The following is a 23,928-nucleotide window of genomic DNA, read 5'->3' on the forward strand; positions in this document are numbered from 1 at the left end:
GAAAGCCAATGGCAAAAGCCAAAGCTTTTATATAGTACCCTATAAAAGCCTCTCATCTCCTTTAACAGCAGGGAAGAATGTTGGAGAAAAGCTCCACAACTTCATTGTCACGCTAGCTAAACTACAAAAAAGAATGTACTCATAACAAAGTCATTTGTATCTAGGTGAAGACTGATTGGGAAGAATGGGACCCTGAAACATGGAATGGAGACTCGGTTGATGACCTGAAAAATTCTGAATTCCTACATTCTCCCAAATCTCTGAGCCTATAGAAGCAGCCTTTCCTTCCATTTTAGCACATTCAGAGGTTACTCCCCTGAAAGAGAGCAGGTACCCCACTCAGGATCTTTCCCCACCTTGCTTCCTGGCCATTAGGCTAATAACTAAGGTAAATTGAAGCATAATCCAGCCTTGAATGTGCCGGGCCTGGTAAGAAAGGAAAGGAATTACATCCCAAAGGAGCTACAAAACCTGCTAACATAGACTAGCAGGGTCCAGGAGAGCAGGTATGGGACTGATGGAGAAGAATGGAGACTAAGAGTGAATAATAGAGGTTATCTATTGGTGGTTTAGTGAATTTGGGAGCACTCTCCCAAGGTACAGGATTTAAAATGTAGCAAAAACCCTAGAAGATAAGACAAACTGGATCTTAGGAGCATGCAAATTAGCTCCTAGGAGTAGGGAAAAAGTGATGGCGAGAGTAAGGGAGGTCTACATGTTGGGGCCACTGCATCTGATGGTGGAGAATGGGATAAAAAGCTAGGGAGTGAGCATGCTGGGGAGGATACACAATGTACAAAAAGCCCACCATGTGGTTATACTTCATGGGAAATCCCCAGAGTAAATGAGAGGCGTTCTGGTGAGAGGGGAGTCAGCATCACCAAGAAGTTCATTGGTGGCTGTCATTTGCAGATGGAATTGACCACAGGAGAGGGCAGTATTACAGAGCTAGGGTCGCTGACAGTGATAAGGATAATAAGATCCCTATTGAAGACAGGCTGTGGCACTTCATTGTCAAAATCTAAATAGACAGGTACCTCAGGTAACTTTATGCTTGGAGAATAGGAAAACTCAAACTGGCAGTGATACCAGAAAGTCCAAAAGTCACCATGGCCCCAGTTTTGGGGTGGAGCTAACTAATAAAGTTGGAGGCCAATATCTAACCGACTGTGAGTCCCCAGTATCTGCTATTTTCTCAGGCCCTTCTGAAACTGTTCCCCCCATCAATCCAAGACAGTAAATTAAAACTAACATCACATTCCAGGGTATGTAAAAAATGAGATTCATTCGTAAGTATTTAAATGATGCATTGATAGTGGTCATATATCAAATACCATTCAATTCATCAATCCAGCTCCTATAGAATCCAGGTGAATCTTACAGGAGGACAACGTACTACCAACAATGATACCAAATGTAACTTCAGTCGCAATTGCAGTCTCTGTTCCAGATTGAGTATATTTGATGGAGCAGATTAACATGGTTTTAGCATGTAGTTTGAGGCCATGTATTGTGGTCATTTTTTCTATTCCTATCGGAAAGAAGATAAAAAATTGTTAATATTTACATTGAATGAACAAAACTACAGGTTCGTATTGTGCCTCAAGGCACTGTTGATTTCGTCTCTCCCCTACCTTGTCAATAACACAGTCTGAGGAGGTTCCGGACTGTCTGAGATTCCAGAGCATCACATTGATCATCTGCATTTATACATCATGCTAATTGGATTAGTGGAGCCAAAGGTGGCAACCTGGTTGAGAGCCTTAGTAAGACACACAGCTGAGGGTGGAATATGAAGCCGACAAAGCTACATGGCCTGCCACACTAGTAAAATACTTAGGATGCCAGTGTTCAGGGCAAACTAGGATCCCATCTGTATTAGTTTCCTGTAACTGCCATGACAAATTATTTAAAAAGGGGTGGGTGGAAACAACAGAAATGTTTTCTTTCACTGTTTTAGGGGCCAAAAGTCCAAAATTAAGATGTTGACAGATCCACACATCCTCAAAATGCTCATGGAAAAATTCCATTCCTTACCTTGACCTGCTTTGGGTGGCTCCCAGAACTCCATGGGCAGTGTACTCCCTTGGGAATACTGCTCTGGCTTATGTAATAGGTGACATGAGATGCTGCCAGCCTCAAGTGGGTCCCAGAACATGAAAGTGTACTGTGAAAGGTTGAGACTGAAGTTCAAGCAGCCATTACCCTTGGGCCATGTGACCCAGTAGATCCTAAGATATTAAAGATATTACTGGTGGAATAAAGAGACCGTGGAGAGCCAATGACAGGCTCAAGGGAGAGCTTCTGGGACTCTGGACCATGAATGCCAGTGGACATATGCAGTGCAGATGCAGCGGAGAAACAGCTTTTGAAAAACAACTGCCGGCATTCCACTAACCCCAATGAAAGTGGAGCATCTGTGCCTGGGACTCTTTTCACCCTGCATGATGAACTGCCCACAGTGAGCTGCATTCTGTTGGAACACACCATGTTACAAAATTAGATGCACCTGGTAACAATAGTGTGAAAATGAAGTGGTGCATGGGCAGGACCAGGGCAGAGCAAGCTGCATGCAAAGGGAAACCTGACCCCAGGCCACCCACCAATGATGCCCCAGCACCCTCCCTCATTATGTACCGGTGCCACATGGTGTGATCCTTCATGCCAGCTTATGAAGAGGGAAGAGCAGGAGCTTGGTTCACAGGCAGGTTAGCTCTGAATGTGGCCCACGTCATAAATAACAGCCTTTCTTGGAGACAGCCCTAAAAGACAGTGGTGAGGGGATTCCACTTTGGGGAGAGCACCTAGCTGTGCATTTTGGAAAGAGGTGTCCTAAGGTGAGACTATACAGATTCATAGGCAGCAGCAAGCAGCCTGGCCAGTCTGAAAAAACAAATAAACAAAATTTGCAATGAGAAGGTCAAGGAGTGGGGAGGATAGAGGTATTTGGGAGTGAAAATGGTGTATGAAGATCTTGGAATCACATATTAACACCCACCTCAGAACATCCACCAGAAAAGACGTCCTGAACACCCAAGTTAACAGAATGTCAGCCAGCTTTGTCATAGACCAGTGTTGGTACAGGAACATACAACCAAAGCAGTGGTATAGACGCAGAGCCTCCATGTGGACACGACAGCAGGATCTCTCACTGACCAACACTAACCTAGCTAGTGTTGCCACTGAGTGTCAGTGCCAAATGCGGAGGCCAATACTGAGCCTCTCATAGTCTGAAGACCAACTAGTCATTTGATAACAGTTGACCAAGTGGGCCCATTCCACATTGCAGATGCCAGCAATTCATTGAGAGAAATTGATAGCTATTTCAGGTTTGGATTATACCTACCTTCCTGCAGAGTATCAGACAGGCCCACTGTCTGAAGCCTTACAGAGTGTTGGATGCTTGGAACAGGATTCCACAAAAAACTGTCAAAAACTAATGAGCCCACCTAACAGAAATGTAGGTGAGGGAGTGAGCCAATAACTACAGAAGTGAACTTGATAAATATTACACCAGCTAAAAGCTGCAGGCCTGAAAGAACTTTGGAATGGTGAAAACACAGCTGAAGCACCAGTTCAAGAGATGGACAGAAGATGGAGTGCCCGTCTCCAGGAAGCAGTCTATGCACGAAGCAAGTTCGCTATATGATGCTGTGTTCCCAGTAGGAGGAAAATATGAGTCCCAGGCAAATGAAGTGAAAGCCAAAGTGGCAACTCCTGGAATGTTATGAAAAAGAATCCTTTCCAATCAATGTTCTATGGCACCTAGTTCATCCATTACTATTGCTTGTAGAATAGTCATTTTGAGATGTTCACAGACCCAAAAAATTATGCCATATGCATTTTTCTAGATCTCAAGGAGGCAATTTACCAAAAAATAAAAAATGAGAATACATGAGATTCATTAAAGTAGGAATGCAACACAAAAGAGCTAGGGGATCTCCAAAGGACAGTGAGGGAAAATTTTAGGCAGCCGTGCCCCAGGCTCAGTGAGCTACCAGTCCAGATAGAAGCTTCTGGGAGGGACATCTGCGAGCAGATAAAACTTTCCTAGGATTGGGCACACTCCACTGTATTACAAAAAGATTTTATTTCTGGGGAAGAATTTGGGGATAATAATAGAAAACCAATAAATTAGACAACTTTAAGAAAAACAAATTTGTGTAAGAAAATTAATTCAAGTGTTTTGTATCTGTCAATCGTGACTAGCATTTACATAGCCATAATAAAATAAACACTAAATTTCGTACCCAACTAAAATTAAAATATGGATAGGCTGGAAGATCATGGGCCAGGAAGTATGCATGAATAGGGCAGGGAAAGGGGTATGAAAGAGAGGTTAATTCCCCTCTTCAAGTGCATAGCTTTTATTTAAGTGTGATTTGGTGGAAGGTTATCAGCCTATGCACTGGAGCATTATCAGAAAAAAGTCTGTTGCATTTGCTTTGGAGGTATTACTAAACATTAGTTTCTTTTTGTGCTCATATCACTCATATGATCAATTATAAGGTAAATTTTTCTCTGGTCATTTTACTAAGTAAGGTTATATTTCCTTTGAGAAGAACTTGCTTATTGTTTTTATTTTTTTTCTTATAAACACCATGAATCTTACACAAATCAGCTTTCACGCTTTTGTGTTGAATGTTAATGAATGCAGAGGTGGCTTTGAATTACGTTTTTCTCGCACGTATAGAATGTTCTGACATTCATCTTGCATACTAACTTCGCCGCTGATTATTATATTTTCTGACCTTCATTTTCCTTTCTCCATGTTTTCTTCAATTAAAAATTCTTGTAATGGCTTTATTTCTTCAAATAAAAGAAATCATTTTGTTTTGGAATGAGGCAAGGTTAGAAGCAAACATATAAATAAATGTAACTTTGAACAATTAATGAATTTTGGATGCACTTTTTGTAATTGCTTTGCCTGTTTGTACTGTGCAGTCACCATATCTTCCCACTGGAGCATAAATTTATAAACTTCATGCAAATGCATTATTTGTAATAAAACTGACTAATGAGCATTAAAAGCCAATTATTTCTATACATCTGCTGGCTATGGCTGGCAATAATTGTGCATCATTCAGATTTGTGGCTATGTGTTTGCCTTAGCAAGATTTGAATCACTCATTAATTTATGGATTACAATATGCATCATGGGCACCTGCATTCCCCAAACTGCCTCAGACTTATAAATCAAGAAGCTACAGAACTTGGAACTGTGACAACAGAGGCCTCTTTTTCAAGTTGTGTCTTTATGCCGATGTCTACTGGGGGATCATAGATGGGATCAAACAATTCCCCACCCCTCACTCCACAAAACACATTGAGTACAATTGATCTTCCATTCCACTGATGAATTTTTTCATGTTTTGAATAATATCATACTATGCATGTTTATGTTACATTTATTTGCCAGTTAATGACTTCTTGGTGGCCTAACCTCTCTGGAGGCAGGGTCCCTATGGAAGGAGCACACTTTCACATTTAGGTAGAAGGGGACCTAAATCCTTTTCCCAATTCTTGTTGTAAAATATTAGGCAAATCACTTAGTGTCTCTGAACCCATACCTACGAAAACTTTTTTAAATAGTAAAGGTGTAGTATTAGTAGTAGTGGGGATTTTGATGAGTGGCAGGCCAGTCTCTGAAGGAATTGTCCTTAACTTTGGCAGGAATGAGCTTAGGGAAAGGACTGGTGATTGACTCCCACCTGAACCTCTGAAACAGAGCATTCTAACCAGACAGAAAAAAGAGTGGCTGGAAAACGCTGCTGGCCACCTCCACTCTTTCCATCAAGGGCAGGCAGAGAATTAGAAGCAGAATGCTATAAATAGTGCATTTTTACATGCCCCACACTGATCAGAACAGGAAAAAATATAGATTCCTTCAAATATACAGAAGCTAGATGGAAGGACAAAAAATTTCTGATGGTCAAAGAACTATATTGAGGGAATGCGGAAAAATATCCACCCTCCCACAAAGCAGAGCAAGATAAAGGCCTACCACACACTAGACATATGGGTAGGGCTCGTGCTTACTGCATAGTTTGAGATGTGAGGGGACGTTAAGGCAGCACCCAGGTGAATAACAAAGAAATCAAAGTGAATACACACTCCTTATCTGTTGGCAAACAGCAGACACATCCATGTCTTTTCTCATAGAAGAAAAAACTGGAAAAGAACAACAGAAAACAACAACAAGGGCTGTATGAAAACATTCTGACACATGACAAGGTGAGACATAGCAATAAAGACTCAGAGAAAAACAAAATAATTCACTCCAAATGGCAGAAAAAAAATAGAATGCATCTGCTTTGTGTTCTCAGTATATAAAAAAATATTGTTGCTATGAAGTAAGACAGAATTTGTGTTGGTCAAGTGGAAAGTAAGGTTTCAAAAGAGCTGGCGGAGTTGGGGGAAAATGTAATTAAACTACAGTATGCTATCAAAAAATAAAGTATACATTGGAGACTGTAAAAAGCTGAATTTAGACTTGTTCAGTCACTGATGAATGCAAGGTCAGCAAACAGTGGTTCACAGGCCAAATCTGGCACATCTCTGTTTTTATATTGCCCATGAGATAAGAATAACTTTTACATTTTTAAATGGTTTAGAAAAAAGAAACCCAAAGAAGAATAAAATTGTGTGGCATACGGAACTTATATGAAATTCAAATTTCAATGTCATGCATAAAGTTGGACTGGAACACAGCACCACTCCCCCATCCATTTACATATTATCTACAGCTGATTTCTGGATCCAAAGGCAGACTATTTGGAGCAGAGATCATATAGCTCACAGAGCCAGAAACATTGACTATCTGACCCTGTACGAAGGATATTTGCCAGTTTCTAATACAGAGGACTTATTAACTAGAGAAACATGTGCTCAAAAGTGACAGGTTTCTTTTTTCCTTTCTTCCTTTAGTGTGTTTATGTTATTAACTTGAAATGTAGTTTGGTTAATTTGTTTCTGTTTGCATTCCATTTGGAGTTTTTTTCTTCCATTCTTAGTAATTATATTTGAGTATGCAAAATACTAATATAGTTGTATAAGTCATATCTAGATAGGTTCTTGAAAACTGGAACTTCAAGCTAAATGATGTATAATGAAACCAACTTTGCCATAGACTAATTGATATAAACAGGACTTAAGTTTCTGCAGCATATTTCTAGTCATGAAAACATCATCCAATTTCTAAATAAAGACCAAAACACTTCTAATATTAAACATTGAAATTAATATGAGCTATACACATACTTAAGAAAGACAAATAAGAGGAAGTAATGTATTAGTGCTCAATAAATATGTATGTCTTCGTTCTGCTATCTTATACAAGCATAGATAAGAAACATATAACAACTAGAAGTCAATCGTGGGGTATATTAGTTGTATATAATAAATTGACACAGATTTAGTAGCTTAAAACAGCACAGATTTCTTGTCTTACAGCTTCTGTGGGTCAGAAGTCCAGGTACAGAGTAACTAGGTTCTCTACTCAATCAAGGTCTCTACCAGGACTGTGAACCCATCTGAGGCTTGGCATCTTCCTCCAAGCTCACTGGTTGTTTGCAGAATTCAGTTTTTTGTAGTTGTGAGACAGAAGTCCTCAGCTTCTAGAGGTCACCTGCCATTCTCTGCCACATGGCTCCTTTCACAACAAGGCACTTGTTTTAAAGGGCTTGCCTGATTAGATCAGAATCACTCAGGATAATCTCTCTTAGATTACCTCAAAGTCAATTGATTAGGGGACTTAATTACATTTTCAAAATCTTTTCACCTTTGCTGTATAACTGATTTAGTTCTAGGACAGATACCCTTCCTATTGCTGTTACACTCAAGGGGAAAGGATTATACAAGGATGTGGGGCATTGGGAGTCACTTTAGAGTTCTGCCTGTCACATGGGTGCTTCCCTCATTGCCTGCCTCCTCCAGCTTGCATGCTGTCTAGAGGAGCCAGTGATCCCACGGAAGAATGAAGTCAGCAGGAAAGGTCGGGAGTAGACTGTGTGTGCACCATGGTAGCCTGTGAGCAGATCTGGTTGACTTTGTGACCTCGAGTAAGTCATTTCAAGCATATTTGCTTTTCCTACTGTGAGTCTCCATTGGGTTTTCACATTTCTGAATGTATTGCAGGCAGAAGCATTAAAAGATCACTACATTTTCAAGGATGTTTGTACAGCATGAAGCCTTGGAAGACAGAGAGAGTGTCACCCTATAGAGTAGAGGGTAAGTTTGCTTACTGCCAGGTAAAAGATAGTGTCTTCCTTCTGGGAAAAATTTCCACAAGTTTTCTTGCAATCCAGTATAAAAGATTTGGGTTCCCTGAGATTGGAGTTCCTCATCTGTGATGCACACCTGTGCATGCAGCATTCACCTGGATCCACTTTTCTGTTGTCTCCATTAGAAATTGGGGAAAGGAGAACCAATGCAACCATGAAGTTTATGCTGCAGGGAGAACCAATGCAACTGTGAAGTCTGTGTTGTAAATAATGGTCCTTTGTCTCTGACCCAGGAGTCTCGTTTCTTCTGCCAGCATTCATGAAACTGCAACAGCTTATTTGTTAGCTTTCAAAGAAAAGAACATCTCAGATTTTCCATGGTTCTAACATTTCCCCATAGAACCCTTGTGTGAGGGGTTCTTCCAACTTAACTTCCTTAGCACCATGACCTCTGGTCCTTCCAACTCACCCTCAGGTATCACTTCCTCCTTGGAAATTTTCTTAACTCACCCGTTTTCTTCTAGAAAAAGTTGATCACACTCTCCTCCATACAGTAGTTCTTCCTTACCCACAGTTTCACTTTCCAGTTTCACTTTTCAGTTACCTATGGTTAACTGCAGTCTGGAAACATTATGTGGAAAATTTCAGAAGCAATTCATGTTGTAAATTGTGTGCCTTTGTGAGTAGCATGATGAAACCTTGTGCTGCCTTGCTGTCTCCCATCCAGGACTTGATTCATCCCACTGTCCAGCATATCCACACTGCATATGCTCCTGGCCTGTGAGTCACTGAGTAGCCTTCCCAGCTCTCAGAACTGGATGTCCTGGTATTGTAATACTTGTGTCTAAGAAACCTTGTTTTACTTAATAACGGCCTCAGAGTGCAACAGCAGTGAAGCCAGCATATTGTGATCAAGGTTCTATCTTATTATTGTCATTAATCTCTTACTGTGCCTAATTTATGAATTAAACTTTATCATAGGTTTGTATGTACAGGAAAAAGTGTAGTAGGTATAGAGTTCAGTACCATCTGCAGTTTCAGGCATTCAGCGGGGGTCTTAGAACATATTTCATGGAACATAATCCCCATGGAAATGAGGGGACTACTGTATTACCTTTCCACTTGTGCTGTAAAGGTCAGATTAAAAGGAAAACTGTCTTCCCCCAAACAACACATCATTTTGAGAATAAGGACTTACAGCATATCTAGTTCTGTATAAAATCTACTATAGAAGACTCTTCCCAACATTTGAGTCTTCAAATAAGATTAGTATTTGGAGGAGATACATTAACATGAAGCAACCTCAATAAACGTTGGTATTGGATCCCCAGAGAAGTCACTTAATGGGATTATTAACAAAGGGGGCAAAGCAATTTAGTTTAGGTGTAATTATTTCTCTGGGGATTGGGAGTCAGTAATGACCTCCCAAGTTCATTTGTTGCACGTTGTCACAAACAAGGATTTTAAAACCACTTTAAGAACGCAGTTGGGCAAGAGATGTATGTTGCGAAGATCATGAATAGTAAATAGAAACTTGTGACTTGGGAAGAAACTTCCAGTGGCAACCTTTTATAAAGCTTGGAGAAGAGCTGCCTCTCAAACCAAATAGAAATAAAGATGAGGTACATTAAATGACTCAAAGAGTGCTTTGATTGATGAGGAAGACACAATACTGAGGAGACAGGATGAGTTTGAATAAACTTGCATCAGGAAATGAGTGGAGAAAAATTAATATACTTCACACATGACTGAATTTTAAATGTGTAGCTATTTTGAAGGGTAGATAGCTTATTATTTGGCCACCTTAGCTATTTGTATAGATATTGTGTGTGTGTGTATGTGTGTGTGCGCGCGTGTGTGTGTGAGATCCTATTTTGCACTTCCTAATAGGGAACCTGCGGCTGTCCTTATATTGACAGCTCTGCTGCATTTGGTGTTGGTTAGTAAATATTTCTTGCATTTTTCACATGACAGACTGTCTCTGCTTCTGAATGGGACGAAGTTAGAGATCATTGCATCCTCAACATTTTGCATACCATTTGACACATGGTGATCAGAAAAGATCATGCTGAAAATTAAATTCTTCACCTGAGGCATCAATTTTCATCTCTATAAAATTAGGTGATTTGACCCACCAATCTGCACTGTCCTTCTGGGCTCAGACGTTCCAGGAGTCCTTCATCTAGAAGCTGCTGGAAATCGGTGCTGTAACTGGCTGCAAATTCCTGTGAGAAGACTTGGTGGAAGTCTCCCCTCAGAGGCCTAATCAAGAAAGCCTTCCAGGGCTGAAAGGCGCCTTTGTGACACTGCCCCACCTCCCCTCTTGCAAAGGGGCCAGGGTTTCTGCGGGAAGAAGGGAAGCTCATGCTTTATGGCATGTTTTGCTAATGTGAGAATCAAAGGCCTTCCAGGTGTTAATGGCGGCAACAGTGCAGAAAGCCCAGAGTAACATAACTCGGTCCTGGCTTGTGTTGGTCTGATTGCCTTTTTTGGCATCAGCTAACTCTTAGTTTCCTTTCACCTTTGCTTGAAATGAACCGAGTGAGCTGAGGTGAAGTTTCCTAGGGATTAGAATGTAAACCTGATCTTCCTGTACCCCAGATCCCAGGGCTGGAAATCAGCTGGCGGAGGAGAGGGAGATGGATAGGTGGGCAACTACTCACCCCATGGAAGCCACAGCTCTCACCACGTTTAAGAGACACTGGAGAAGAAAACAGGTTTCACAGAGTCTCCTAATTACAAACAAGGGCCTGTCTCTTCTCACCCACATTAATTAATGCTGTTGTCTGGCTTTGCTTGCACAGAAGCTGAGCGACATATTCTGCCTTGCTCATGAAATTCTCAACTAAAAGCACTCTGCCCGGCTAGCCATGATGCCTGGAGGCATGGGGACAGACCTTCCCAATTATCACCTCCAGAATAAACCTATTCAGTTCTCTGCAAAAACAAATGACATCAGCAACAATAACTACACAATCACACTGGCATTTACTTCTACCTAAAATGCATTCCCTGTAATTTCAAACAACATAGTGCAGTGGGCAGGAAAGGTGTTGCTATTTGCACTGGCAAAATGGGAACATGAAGGCCCAGGGGAGCAAAGCAACCTCCTTGGGATAATAAAGTGCATCAGGCAAACTGGGTCCTGGTCCTTGGTCTTAAACTCTCAGAAGAAGGAGACTTTCTTATGAAAACCACGTCATTGGAAGTCACCCAAAAACAGAATTTTGTTTACTTTTTCTTATGCACAGGGCTGAGGTTTCATGGTATGGGAAGGACATGGTGCTGGGAATGAGTTAGCTATATTTAAATACTAATTCCATAGTTTACTGTGTTATCTGACATCTCATAAGCTCAGTTAATTTATCTATAAAATCATAATGATGCTTTACTCATAGTATTTCTGGGATATATAAATGCAAAAATGTAAGTACCTTTAGGTACTCAACAAATATATGAATTCCTTTCTCCTTTCTTTAAGAGACAAAGTTCTTCATCATCAGCAATTTTATTTGCAGTTCTCTCAAATGGCAGGACTACAGAAAAACATATGAAAAATAATAGACTAAGATATGGGATTAAACATATCATGGAGGGTGCCGTGGTAGGGAGGACTTCATATTGTAAAGTTTTCAGTTCTATCATCAAAAAGGATAGATAGGCCACTCTTGCCACATCTTCCCTTTGGCTTCAATCTGCAGCTCCATGTTGCAGTCTCACTTGTCAGAGAATAGGACCTCAGACACCAATAAACTCACTGGTTGTTGCTACAAAGGCCTCTGAACAAAATGTGACATGGCAAAGGAAACTAATGACAGCTTTCCATTCTACACATACCAATACAGGCTGGAGCTCAGACTCCCAGAAACTTTCTCTGCACTGAAGGAACCTCCAGTTCTTAGGACCCAGCCTTCATTCTCTTGCTCTTTGGGCAGAATGGATAAATTGGTTAATGCTACCTGGACTTTAGCAAACCAGTACCTTGAAACTAAACCAGTACCTTCCACACTGTAGAAAAACTACAGTGTGGAAGGTACTGGTTTAGTTTCAAGGTACTGGTTTAGTTTTAAGCAAACATCTCCTGCTAAGGGCAAGGAACATACTCACTTAAAAGATGAAACCAGTTTAGGTAATGTATTAGTTCCTTCTCATGCTGCTAATAAAGATATACCCAAGACTGAGTAATTTATAAAGGAAGGAGGTTTAATTGACTTACAGTTCAGCATGGCTGGAGAGGCCTCAGGAAACTTACAATCATGGCAGAAGGGGAAGCAACATGTCCTTCTTCACATGACGGCTGGAAGGAGAAATGCCGGCCAAAGCGGGAAAAGCCTCTTACAAAACCATCAGATCTTGTGAGAACTCACCACTATCATGGAAACAGCATAGGGGTAACCACCCCTAAAATACATAGGACCAACTATGTACCTTGTGAGATCCAGTGCACACATGGGAATCCTGGTTCAAAAACTGCTTAGAATTTCAAGGTGATGATAAGATATTATTAAACCAATCATGGAGCCTTTCTGAGAGCAGGATCTGTACAAGAGCAATTGTTAAAGATCTTTAGATCTGGGTACTTTCCACAGATTCTTTAAAACATGCATTTGAATCTAGCAAATGAGAGATTTTTAAACATAATGAATTGGCAGCCTGGAGAAGGCTCGTAAATGTTCATTCATTTACTCATCACTCAATTTAATGAGGGCCCACCATGCATACTACTTGAGACTGGGAATGCAAAGATTCGTAGAGACCAACAATTGCTTTGCATTTCCATATGCCAGCACAGCAGAGAGTCTTTGATAAGGAAAACTTTCCGTGAAAGGTTAAGGAAACATATGATCTGACTGAGAAACTTCCATAGGTAGAGACAGAGAACAGACAGCATGTAGTCCAGGTCAATAACTACCCCCGTAGAAGCATGTGTGGGAGAAAGCTATCCTTGTCACTTGATTACATTATACAGACCATAAAAATCTAAACAGCTCTTGCCACGTTGGTTTTTCTTCAGCCGTTAATTTCACAAGCATAGGACTTCCCAGGCTATGACTTGGACATCTACAGGTGAGATGAAGGTGGCGCAAGCAATGATGCTCCAGGAGTATAGTAGAAGGAGGAGGCAGCACACTTAGACCCACTGACTTGCACTTTGCCCAACTCATTGCAGATAGAATCTGTGCCATCCTGAAAAGACAAAGGCCACCACAAGCAATTTCTCCACTGGACACATCCCAATCCTTTATTCCAACAAGTGAGGTCTGTTATGTTGTATCCTAAGGTGGTGGAGATGGAGGTGATTATTCATTTTTCAATTAATAGCACAGTCTATGGAAAAGGCTTGAGCAAGCCTAGGTTCCAAATAAGCTCCTGATTTGCATTGGTGGCAAAGCCCATGAAGTCAGTCAAGTTTCTGAGCATCTTTAATATGCAAGAAGGGGCCCGATCCCTCAAGCATGGTCCTTTAACTTGGGAAGGTAAGTAGTTCTCTCTCAATTTTACCTATAAAGAAGCTGAAGCTAAGATAAATCAAATGTCCTTCTCATGTGGGCACTCAGCCTGGCTGTGGCCTCTGCATCTTTGTCTATAAAATGAAAAGCAGGTCCCTCTGCTAGGTATGTCAAGGGTTGTTGAAAGTAAGATGTGGGCATGGATATATAACCCACCTTGAAAGCTATGAAGCACTGCAATGGAACTGGAAATGACTATTATTACTTTTCAGCAAATAGAAACACATTTTATCCAAAAAAGCATTATGAGAAGAAAGCTACATATGCATTATTTTGTATTCCTTACCAAACCTTAGGGCAATTTTATTCATTTTTATTATCTGATTATATTATGATCTGATTATGAAAATTGTACAGGCTTATTGTGAAAAATATGGATGACACAGACTAAAATAAGGGAAATTGTATCTATAATATAAGGCGCTAATGGTAAATATTTATATCCTATGTTTTCTGTGTGTGGATCTCTAAAACATATTGTTGAGAGGAAATTACATAATCCATACATGCACATATTATTTCAATCACACTTTTAAAACTCAACGTTCATTTATTCATTCAAAGTAGCTGAGCTTCTGCTGTTTCAGGCATGTGTAACAGGTCCTGGGAGAATAAGGGAGAGTGGTGCAGAGAATTTAAGAAAGCCAGCAACGCAGGTGGATGCAGAGAAAGAAATTTCAAAAATGATACTCATCAAACCTGGTAGGGGTATTGCTGAAGAAGAATATAAGAAATAAACCTAGAGGATAAATAGGAGGTATTAGGATAAAGGAGGGATAAGGTAAGGGAACAGCCTGTGCTGGTTTATTGGGGGCAGGAAAGAGCATAATGCACAGGGTGTACAAGGAACCGAAAATAAGACTTCTATGGCCAGGGCTAGAAGAACAAACGACACAAGGGGTAGTATGTGGATTTTCCCACATCATTTAAACTTTCTATGAAAAAGCATTTTAAATGCCTGTGGCAAGTTTTCACTCCAATACTTCAAAACACGAGGGTACAGACAGCCATCAGTCTTCTCTCTACACTTATAGACTGGAAGGTTTCCTCTCCCAGAAAATAGATTTGATGAAACACTCTGAGGGACATTATTATGGTTGTCACCATCCATTTGTTCTATAGAAATCAGAAAATGTTGCCTAAAACCGTTGTGTTGGAATATATTTATCTTACAGGTTCTGATTTATCTGCCTGTGTCTCTGCCTCTTCCAGATCTTCCCCAGTCCCTTTGAGTCTCAACCTGAGGCCCCCTGATATTTCCTCAAACCATGCAGCTTTGTCCCCAACCAGCCTGCAGGTCCAGCACTGGTCTATAAAGAAGGCCGTGACTCACGACCTCCTCATTCCTAGAAGATTCCCTCCCCAGATCTGGAAGGAAGGCAAGATGGTATTGAGGACATTGATGCAGAGGCATGAGGGAGTGAGGATGGCCTTCGCCACTTAGTGAGTAGTTTGAGGTTAGTGGTGGTCTCAGGATCCTCACTGTAAAAGACTGGGAGTGGAGGTTGTGAGGATTAGTATGAAGCAGATGAGGAGGTGAGCAGCGCCTGGTGCTGGGGAGGTATCAATGAAAGGGAGTCGTTATGAGAATGCCCAGACCTGCAGTCTGTAGTGAAAGGCCTCAGGAAGGAAACGGCAGGGACTACTCTGTGGATGGGCATTTCCTGACTTGACTGGGCCTAACAATCACGGGATTGATAGGCTCATTTATGGCTGTTCTTCAGGGGCGACTGGGCTTGTGTAGCAGGGTAATTGGTGTTTTCATTCTGTGCACCCTAAGGTGATTTCTCATTTTATAGGAAAGCCCCCAGTAAATGATTAATTAAAACCTCATGAAATATGACTTTTTAAAGCCATTTACTGTTCAACTAGGACACCTCAGAAGTTCATGCTATGTTGTTTTATCATGGCACACTTGGAATCAATTAATTCATTTATTTATCCATTCTCTAAGCAGCCCACTTTCTCATCCCCAATGTGTTTGAATCATGGTAGGCACTGGAAGGAGGGAAAAAAATCTAATTTTTACACAGGGCTTGCTAAATGGCATATGCTATTTCATTTCAGCTTTCCATACTGCTTTTTGAGACACGGGCTATTACTATTGTCCCCATGCAACAGAAAAGGTCCTTGAGGACTTTAGGTGGTATTGGCAAAGCTACATGGCTAGGAAACACTGGAGCTGGACCTTGCAGCCAGGCACATTTGGTGCCAAGGTGTCTGTTCTCTCAACTCACTTACATGGTATCTCCAAGGAGGAATGAAAAGTATCTCCTGTCTTCAATGGCCTCAGCTTTGCTAAACTAAACAAGATTCAAATTATGCGAAGACTGTATGTTTCAAATTAAACGGAGACTCCCTGTGTTTTGAGTCTTTATGCTGAAAGACGCAAGTGCATGGCATGGATTTGCCAGACTAATGGATGGGTCCACTTTCTGCAAAGCAAAGAAGGATGAACAAGGTGGATGTGTATGCTAGGGAGGCCACAGTGCTGTGGCTACGAAGGGTGTTGGCATGGTGAAAGCAGATTCCAAAAGTTCCGTCAACTCAAGTCCTCTCAACTAGGTTCTCATGATAGGTAAATGACCCAGAGTCCAGTTTTAAAATTTGTGAGCTAATGTTTTAATGAACCTCAGCTCCTACCGAGAGACAGGTGTGTCCTCTCACCATCTCTAAGTTGAGGCTTCACATCCATAGTCCCCTTCTTGGCCATCACATTGACATCACAATTATCTGTAGAGAGTTTAGCAAATACTAATGATTGGAATTCACCCCAAAAGTGTGTGTATGTCATGGTCTGTGATGCCTCCCATGTATTCACAGTTTTTTAAATCTCCCAACATGAATCTAACATGCAGTAAGTTTGAAGACTTGGAGAACTCTGTCTTCTCCCTTAGAGTTTGTTTGCTAGGCTCAATTTAGAGGAAGAGTCATATGATGTCATCTTTCTCTTTTACCTGTCAATTTCAATGACCCTTTTCTTTTCATTTCTGGACTTCTTATTCTGTGTCCCCTTCCCTCAGCCTCGTACAACCTGCTAATGGCATGTACTAATTCCACACTGGGCACTAACTCTTTGGATTTCCTAACTCAGAGGACATTTTTTGTTGTTGTTTAGAAAGAGGACATTGATGTCTTAACAACAACAACAACAGCAAAAATCAAATCATGGGAGATTTGTGGAGCATTTTGAAGGCTTCTAAAGGAGCCTGTATAGGAAACCCAGTGCTATTACTGTGTCCAAGCCAACCCTGCTTGGGGTGCAAACTTTCCTTGGAAAACAAACCTTCTGAGTCTAAGTTGAAGCTTGTGCCCAAATCTTTGAATTATTTTGTCTTTGTAGTAAAAGAAGGATTTGTTTTTCTCTAGAAGCAAGGCAACATCACAAATCCTAGCTGACCACAACATTCCCAAAGCTCCAAAGGCTCAGTCATCTAGTTAACACTCATGGCCAAACATCAGCTCCCCAGGCTGCACTGTGTTATATGCTGGGTCTCGGCCCTCAAAGAGCTGCTTCCAGCGGGGTGGAGAGAAGACAGGGCAACAGTTACAGGACAATGAGGTCAGTGCCCTGAAAACATAGAGAATGGCTCCACTGCTCAACCCAGAACAGAAGCGTGGGCAGGGAAGACTTCCTGATGGAGATAAAGCTGAAAGGGAGGATTTTAGGGCACCTTGAAGCCCCAGAGGATAGGCATTCCAGGCAGGAAGACCAGTGTGAGCAGAGGTGTGGAGTGGCACACGTACCACAAGGAAGTGGGGAGACACTGAACCAGATTCAAGAACTCTGGATATCCTCGTCTCAACACAGTTTTAAGTGCTCTGTGTGCATTTAAGATAGATCTCCTTCTCTGGGCCCTACTTTCTCAGCTTCATAAGAAGGAACAGTGGGAGACCCTTCTTCTCCACAATTTCCCATGATTCTAAGTTCATAGAGACTTTTCAGCTACACTCCGGTGCAAAGCTCCAGCGGACCAGTCACCTCTGCCTGGTGATTTTTAGATTCTTCTTTTAATGATATGCCAGATGACACCTTCTGCTTTCACCCATCTCTGCACTAACCTGCAAAATGGCCAAAGTAAATGACAGCAAGTCTTGTACAACAAACCAAAACAGCACAAATATCTACTTCTCACAGTATGGCGCCTCCCCTTAGCCTGGCAATCTCTCCTGGCCAACATGCTTGGTTCACTTGTGAAGGAAAAGAGCAGCCAAAGGACAGCCAACTGCATCCTGGTAGGTAGGGTAGGGGCACCAGAGCTGACTCCAGCCAGTGCCTAAGTTGTAAACTAGCCATCCGTTTGGCTGAGGTTAACAGGCCTTGCCTTACATTTCCTTAAGACTGGATGGAAGGGTCTTTTGACTTATTTTCCTCTGATTTCCTGCCTCTTATTTCTTCTGCAAGAAATTGAAACAAAATCTGTTCAGAATCCAAAGGCAATAGTCTTTGTTGGCTGGCACAGGAAGGCTCTCCTGTCACTCATTGCATGGCTCTGTACTTTGTTTTGTTTTTTTAACCCTGCAAGTGCTTATGACTCTGGCTTTGCCTACCTAAGCTCTCAGGGTGTGTCAAATGCCTCCATTCCTAGGATACAGTTTTGTTACTGCTTTATGACTAGCTAGCTGGCTTTGAGTCCAGGGGCAGGAAGCCAACTCTAATTAAGTATCTATTTGTGTCAGCCCTTTAGATGAGGCCAGTGTCCTCAGTCATCATGTGACAGAAGTATTATTATTACTATTACTATTCTCACTTTACACAAGGAAAACCGTCAGCTCTACCTTTCACTAGTGGTTTACATTGCCTTATTTCAAGGCTTAAAACGGGTCTGCAGGTATCTGTGTCATTAGACAGTCTCATAGTCGAGAGGAGGACCCTTTGAACAAGGCCAGTAGCATACCAGGCATAAACAACAACAAAAATAAACAACACAAAATGGCATCAGGCCCTCAAGTGTATTTGCTAATATACTGCTTCACTCTTCAAATAAATCTCTATCAAACTACTGAAAAATAAGCATGGAAAACAGAAACAGCAGTCTTTATGGTAGACAGCGGCCAGAATCCTCGGACAATGACTGCCCTCTGGCATCAGAGCTGCCTCCAGTGCTCACTTGTCCCTTAAGGATCAGAGCAAATGTGTCATTGCCTGGAGTCTCCCCTGCACTTTCTTGTTACTGGCTGAAATGTGTGCTTCCAAAATGTATTTATTGAAGCCCTAACCCTGAATGAAAGTGTATCTGGAGATAGGACCTTTAAAGAGTTAATGAAGATAAAATGAGGTCATTAGTGTGGGCCCTCAATCAATAGGACTAGTGTTCTTATAAGAAGAAAATGTTTGGACATGCAAAGAGACACCAGGGATGTGTGTGCACAGAAGGAAGAACATGAGAGGACATAGCCACTAAACAGTCATCTACAAGTCAAGAGAAGAGGTCTCAAAAGAAACCAACCCTGCCAACACCTTCATCTTGGACTTCTAGTCTCCAGAACTGTGAGAAAATAAATGTCTGTTGTTTAAGCCACCCAGTCCGTGGTATTTGGTTATGGCCCTAGGCAGATGAATCCAGCCCCTAGACACACCATCACCCTACTCTAAGTGGAAGTAATCTTTTCTCCACCAAATGCTCATATTACTGCACTTACAAGCATTTATATCTGTTCCTATAAGGACGGAATTGAATAGTTGTTTATAGCATGGACCTAAGGGAAGTAGGGACATTATCTTTGGAAGGTCAGAAATGCTTTTTAAAATAATGACTTAATTTCAATGCATACAACTTTCCAACAGAATCAGAGATATCTTTTTCCTTCGTTTTTCTTTTATCCCCTTATTTATAATGGTTTCTCTATCTAAATGACCTTCATTTAGGTTTTCTCTTCTGTAACTAGAGATAATCATACCAGTCATTAAGTTGTAATGAAGTTTACAAAGCACTTAACAGAATGCTTGGCATATATAAGGGATCCATATAAAGACCCCATATATATATATAAGGGGTCTTTAAACAGTTCACGAAAAATATGTATTATGAAAAAAAAGATGCATAGATTTCAAAATCATTTTGCAGCAAAATAAATGCATACCATCTCATGCCAAATAAGATCTTATTTGAGGCACTAAGAAGGATATGACATCAGTTTGAAAAGAGTTACTATAGGAGCAACATAAATTCTGCTGAACTTGAAGCAAGAACAGACATTGAGTTTATAGTGAAGCTTGGGTAGAAGACGTGTGAAATCATTGATGCTTTCTGAATAGCTTATGAAGACAATGCCCCAAAGAAATCAGCAGTTTACAAATGGATAATTCATTTTAAGAAGGAATGAAATGATGTTGTAGATGAAGCCTACCGCAGGAGACCATACATACCAACTTTTGAGAAAAAAAAATACATCTCATTTGTTCCTTAATTGAAGAGGACTGACAATTAACAGCAAAAACAATTATTAGACACCATAGACATCTCAATGGTTCCACTTAGACTACTCTGACTCAGAAATTAAAGTGGAGCAAACTTTGCACTCAATGGGTGCCAAAATCATTGTTTCCAGATGAGCTGCAGACAAAAGCAGAGCTTTTGATGGAAATTTCAAACAACAGGGATCAAGAACCTGAAGTATTTCTTTAAAGAACTGTAACAGGAGATGAGACATGGCTTTACTGGTATGATCCTGAAGACAAAGTGCAATAAAAGCAATGGCTACCAAGAGGCAGAAGTGATCCCTCCAGTCAAAGCAAAAGAGGACCGGCCAAGAGCAGAGGTCATGGCAGCAGTTTTTTGAGATGCTCAAGGAATTTTGTTTGTTGAATGTTTGGAAGTCCAAAGAACAGTAACATCTGCTTATTATAAGAGTGTTTTGAGAAAGTTAGACAAAGCTTCAGCCAAATAAACTTTTGGGTAAACTTCACTAGAAAGTCCTTCTCCACCACAACAGTGCTCCTGCTCATTCCTTGCATGAAACAGTGACAATTTTGCAGGAGTTTCAATGGGAAATTATTAGGCATCACCTTACAATTTTGATTTGGCTTTATTTGACTTCTTTTTGGTCCTCCTATCTTAAAGCATCTTTAAAGGGCATCCAGTTTTCTTTAGTTAATAATGTGAAAAAGACCATGGTGACATGTTTAAATTCCTGGGACTCTCAGCTCTTTAGGGATAGACTAAGTGGCTGGTATCATCACTTACAAAGGTGCTTTGAACTTAATGGAACTTACGTTGATAAATAAAGTTTATGTTTTATATTTTTATCTTTCAATTCCACTTTCCACTAACTTTGTTTACGTCCTCTCATAGTAGGTGCTCGGTTGATGCTGATTTGTTTCCCATCATTTATCTTGTCTCTTCTGGGAGTCACTGAATGAAAGAAACCCTAAAATACCATCAAATTCATAATATTAGTTTTCTAGGGCTGCCGTAACAAAGTACCACAGACTAGTAACAACAGATGTTTACTGTCTCACAATTCTAGAAGCCATAAGAACAAGATCAAGGTGTTGGAAAGGTGGGCTGATTCTGAGAGTTGTGAGCAAGAATCTTTTTCATATCTTTCTCCTAGTGTCTGGGAAATCTTTTACATTCTTATAATACAAGGGCTAGAAAGAAATTATTTAGGCAGACCCTAAGGGCAACAGACTCCTCATTAGAATTCCTCTTTTAATAAAAAAGCATCTCGCAAATTGTTTATTTCCTAACAAAGATCAAACTGAAAAATCGAAGTGCAGACGTTGGAAGCTCACACAGGTGAATGCCAGCAGCTGTGCCAATAGAAAAGGGCTACTTGGCGGCCAAGTATATTCAACATGGAGGCTCTATCTTCCGTTTTCTTTGTCACCACATGTACAGTAAAGAAATAGGCAACATGGTGTTGGCTGGGTAGAGAATCCATCTGCATAATGAAAGATTAGGCCAGCTTTTCATGCCCTATGCAAGTGGCACACCCAATCCAACCAATCTTTCGTACCCTATGTAAATCAGACACTGCCTCCTCAAGCTCATCTATAAAACCCACTGCATTTCACCCCAGAAGTGGCAACCCACTTCTGTGGGGCCCTTCTCTGCTGCAAAGAGCTCTTCTCTTTCGCCTATTAAACTTCCACCCTTAACCTCACTCTTTGTGTGTCTGTGTCTTAGTGTTCCATGGCTATGAGAGAACAAATCTCAGGTATTTACCCCAGACACCAAAACTGCTTCACTTAGGCTTCTAGAAGCACCATCTCAATCTCTGCCTTCATTTTCACATGGTGTTCTCTCTGTGTACATGTTTCAGTGTCCAAATCTTCCTTTTTATAAAGACATTAAGCCCAGCCTAATGACCTTATCTTAACTAACTATATCTGTAAGGAAATCATCTCCAAATACAGTCAGAAATTCTCAGACACTGAGGGCTAGTCCTTCAACATATGAATTGGGAGAAGAAGGAGATATAACCTATAATACTGAGGCGCAAGTGATACAAATTGACTGCCATCCCAGTCAACCCTTTCAATTTACGGCCATCTTAAAACTTCACAGTTTCTTTCTACATAATTCTAGCCTCATGGACACAGAACATATTAATTTTATTTTCCTTCTGATTCATCTTAATAATTTGAAGAAAACTGCTCTTTGTTTCAGAGTCATCTGGGAAGCTTTAGACAAAGCCTGATGCCCAGATCCAATTGCAGACCAATTATCTGAATTTCTGGGGGAACGAACAAAGCCTCACTTTGCTTGTCAAAACGCCCCAAGTGATTCGTCTGTCTACCCAAGGTTGAGAACACTGATCTATTGGATGAGGGGAGCTTGTCCCATCTCTACAGGTGAGAAAACTGACTGATGAATTGCATACTACGAGGCCTTTGGATTCAACCAAATATTTCACATTGGCTTTCAAACCACCAAAAGATTGGGACAAACAACTTGACATGAGCTTGTGTCCAATATTCCTTCCTTTAGTTTTCAAACACATATATTTAAGAGGCAACATGAACCATCTGTTTTTGATTTAGTGACACTGAAGTCATCATTGGAATGCGATTTTGTTAAAAGCTTGTTCATACCCCAGGACTCCATTTGAAAAGACCTGTTTGCTCAGTGTGGAGTTGGGGGTGGGCAAGGAGGCAAAGTTGAAACCTCAAAGGCTCTAGCCTATTTCCAAAGATGTATTCAATTATTAAGAAATCCCAAAGTAACTGATTTATTTATTTTTGGGTCTGGGGATAAAACTGACGGCTGCATTTGGGGAAGAGGTGAGGCGCTGTGGCTGGAAGGGAACTATGAATCTTCTACATTCCTTTGTCCCCACTACACTGGTACCTCTTGGAAGTTCAAGGACCATGTTCTCTCTCTCTCTTTTTCTCTCCTCTCCTTCTCTTTATCTTTCTCAGACTTAGTGTGAAGTCTTTAATTCAGTCACTCATTAAACTTATACTGTTCTGTGCTGGGCTCAGTGTTATAGAAAACATAGACAAAAATGTTTAGTTATCATAAACAAAGCTCAGTTACAGAGCACAACAAATTTTTCAAGGTGAGAAATAACTTTCAGGAACACAAATAACAGAAAAATAGGTACCATTAATAAAGATTTTCATGAAATTTTGTACCTAGTACGTAAGAGAACATCTAATCCACTTCTTCCCTTTTATAGATGGAGAGATTGAAGCCAAGAGTAAGAGAGATGGTGACTTACTCAAGATCACATAAAATGCTATTTTTATGTGAGGGCAGAGACAAGATTTCTTACCTCTCAGATTAAGGTTTTTCAAAATGCTATCCTGCTGGGAGATGCCCAAATAAAAATAAAATTGAAATATAAGCAAGATTTGTTTTATTTTGCTGCAGTACAGCTGGCCTGCAACATCCCTAGCATTTGACATCAAGAAGGGTAGTTTTGCTAGACTGTAAGAAGGTACAGGGCAGAACCTGTTCAAAGGCAAGAGAGATAGCCATTAAGCATGATGAGTTTAATACAGCAAAGAAAATAGTAATAGAGACCAGGATGAGGGGTCCCGGCTAAGAGCCTGTTTAAAGACCGAGAAAGAATGGGAGATGCTGTTGAAGCAAGCAAGAGTGTCAGGGACAGATTGGCATTGCTGGACAGTGGTTTTCAAGCCTGGCTATGTATCAGAATGACATAAGATTTTAAAAACAATAGCAGTGACCAGACTCCACCCTTCCTGCCCTCCCCCAGTAATTCTAATTTGTCTGAAATGGGTT

General features: G+C 40.8%; 1 pseudogene; it reads right to left on the reverse strand.

Annotated features, from left to right (window-relative positions):
- Nucleotides 1–10,588, reverse strand: part of LOC135269627 (histone-lysine N-methyltransferase SETMAR-like) — a 32,071-nt pseudogene extending 21,483 nt beyond the window's left edge.
- Nucleotides 10,589–23,928: the final 13,340 nt, after the last annotated feature.

Source organism: Aotus nancymaae, unplaced genomic scaffold (genome assembly GCF_030222135.1).
Source record: "Aotus nancymaae isolate 86718 unplaced genomic scaffold, 86718_ANA_hifiasm-v0.15.2.pri h1tg000057l, whole genome shotgun sequence".
NCBI classification, from domain to species: domain Eukaryota; kingdom Metazoa; phylum Chordata; class Mammalia; order Primates; family Aotidae; genus Aotus; species Aotus nancymaae.